The sequence below is a fragment of the Pogona vitticeps genome, chromosome 3, assembly GCF_051106095.1.
Source record: "Pogona vitticeps strain Pit_001003342236 chromosome 3, PviZW2.1, whole genome shotgun sequence".
Lineage (NCBI taxonomy): Eukaryota > Metazoa > Chordata > Lepidosauria > Squamata > Agamidae > Pogona > Pogona vitticeps.
The window spans coordinates 170588545-170589576 of NC_135785.1; the positions used below are offsets into that span (position 1 = coordinate 170588545).

Here is a 1032-nt window from a genome sequence, read left to right on the forward strand (position 1 = left end):
AAGGCAGAGGCAGGAAAAGTCAGGGATGCAATGGGGGCAGTGGGAAGTGGGGGAAGGTTGTGAGGTTGGGTAGGCATCTGTGTTTTTTTTTCAGACAGCCACCAGGCTATTTATTTTTTAAAAAATCCAGAATGAACCAACTATCCAATTAGTGGTTAATTCAGGAAATTCATAAATTCATGGTTCCTGGTTCATGGACTTCCACAAATCATAAACCAAGGTGAATCACTATTTTGGTGGTTCATGCCCATTTCTAGTATGTAAACAAACCTTATCTTCAGGTTTTGCACACCTTAAAGTCCTGGAAGTCAAGCAAAAACATTTAGATGGGAAATTCTACTGTATCCACAGCCTTTGTGACTCTAGGGTTCTGCAATTTCATATCTTGCTGGCTCCTATATATACAATTTCATCATTGTTTAACAATTTTACAAGCTTCCAGAACTCCAATAACCTGTAATTCTAAGCCCATAGACCAACAAAGTTTTATTGTGCCAAAGGTCCAGCATTCTAAATTATTGCTAAATTATACTATTATGGTCACCAGTAAGATATACTATCAGACTAGCAAACACCATTTTAATATTTTCAGGTTTTCATCAAAAGCAATTCTATTCATTATATCATTCAACCTTTAGTTTATTTCCATGCTAAAATGGCAGATGTGAATGAAACTCTTCAAAACATCATCATCAGACCATTGACCTTCTTTTCAGACTTAGCTGGAAAGCAGTTGATTCTCTTGAAAAGTGGTCAATTGTTTAGAAATGTAATGTAAACAATTATTCCAAACTTACTTTTAAACATACTTTTATTTATATGATTTTTCTACACCTCCTTTTTTGACACCTTATAAACACAAACTTTCAAATGTTGACAGCAGTAGTAGTAGCAGCAGCAGCAACCTTCCAGAATTCATGTTGATCTGCTCGTTATGAAAGTATCAGTGTTTAATTTTTATATATACATACAATGATAATTTCTTTGAAAAATCATAGTATATTAGGAAAAAAACCCTCAACATAAACAAAA

The 1032-nt window shown here is 34.0% G+C and overlaps 1 long non-coding RNA gene across 1 annotated transcript in view; it reads right to left on the reverse strand.

The window, feature by feature from the left end:
* The window catches only part of LOC144588502 (uncharacterized), a 3125-nt gene extending 2093 nt beyond the window's left edge, over positions 1-1032 (reverse strand). Inside the window, exon 1 of the long non-coding RNA XR_013544118.1 lies at positions 1-1032. This exon is cut by the window's left edge and continues 949 nt beyond it. This is a non-coding gene — a long non-coding RNA (uncharacterized LOC144588502).